This window comes from Arachis duranensis, chromosome 1 (assembly GCF_000817695.3).
Source record: "Arachis duranensis cultivar V14167 chromosome 1, aradu.V14167.gnm2.J7QH, whole genome shotgun sequence".
NCBI lineage: Eukaryota > Viridiplantae > Streptophyta > Magnoliopsida > Fabales > Fabaceae > Arachis > Arachis duranensis.
In genome coordinates this window covers 27218285-27219585 of record NC_029772.3, presented here as the reverse complement: position 1 = coordinate 27219585, position 1301 = coordinate 27218285, and the positions used below count along the sequence as shown (strand labels likewise).

General features: G+C 41.4%; 1 non-coding gene across 1 annotated transcript; it reads left to right on the top strand.

The window, feature by feature from the left end:
- Positions 1-91: 91 nt before the first annotated feature.
- On the top strand, positions 92-199 carry LOC127742723 (small nucleolar RNA R71). Its single transcript, XR_008004100.1, has one exon. It is a non-coding gene; the product is annotated as a small nucleolar RNA R71 (small nucleolar RNA).
- Positions 200-1301: the final 1102 nt, after the last annotated feature.

The following is a 1301-nucleotide window of genomic DNA, read 5'->3' as shown; positions in this document are numbered from 1 at the left end:
CATGAAGAGATCCTTCAGCAGAGCTATCCAAAGACATCTTGGACAGTTCAGACAGACCATCATAGAAGATACCTATGATGCTCCATTCAGAAAGCATGTCAGAAGGGCACTTTCTGATCAATTGTTTGTATCTTTCCCAAGCTTCATAGAGGGATTCACCTTCCTTCTGTCAGAAGGTTTGGACTTCCACTCTAAGCTTACTCAATTTTTGAGGTGGAAAGAACTTTTCCAAGAAGGCATTGACTAGCTTTTTCCAAGAGTTCAGGCTTTCTTTAGGTTGTGAGTCCAACCATATCCTAGCTCTGTCTCTTACAGCAAAAGGGAATAGCATAAGTCTGTAGACCTCAGAGTTAACCCCATTGGTCTTGACAGTGTCACAGATTTGCAAGAATTCAGCTAAAAACTGATGAGGATCTTCCAGTAGAAGTCCATGGAACTTGCAATTCTGTTGCATTAGAGAAACTAATTGAGGCTTAAGCTCAAAGTTGTTTGCTCCAATGGCAGGGACAGATATGCTTCTCCCATAGAAGTTGGGAGTAGGTGCAGTAAAGTCACCTAGCACCTTCCTTGCATTGTTTGCATTGTTGTTGTTTTCGGCTGCCATGTCTTCTTCTTTGAAGATTTTTGTTAGGTCCTCTACAGAGAATTGTGCTTTAGCTTCTCTTAGCTTTCGCTTCAAGGTCCTTTCAGGTTCAGGATCAGCCTCAACAAGAATGCTTTTGTCTTTGCTCCTACTGGTGGATGAAATTGTGATAAAAGAGTTCCAGGCACTGTTAGAGAAGCTCACAACTCCGTTCAACTTTAACCAGCAAGTGTACTGGGTCATCCAAGTAATACCTTACGTGAGTAAGGGTCGATCCCACAGAGATTGTTAGTATGAAGCAAGCTATGGTCACCTTGTAAATCTCAGTTTGGCAGATTAAATGGTTATGGGTTTCAAAAATTAATAATAAATAGAAAATAAAAAGGGATAGAAATACTTATGTAAATCAATAGTGGGAATTTCAGATAGGTGTGTGGAGATGCTAGAATCCTTTTGAATCTCTACTTTCTTATTGCTCTCATCCAATCCTTCTTACTCCTTTCCATGGCAAGCTGTATGTAGGGCATCACCATCATCAACGACTACTTTTAATCCTCTCGGGAAAATGGTCCTATGCGCTGTCACTGCAAGGCTAATCGTCTGGAGGCATCACCCTTGTTGATAACTACATCCCATCCTCTCAGTGAAAATGGTCCAAATGCTCTGTCACAGCACGGCTAATCATCTGTCGGTTCTCAATCAGGTTGGAATAGAATCC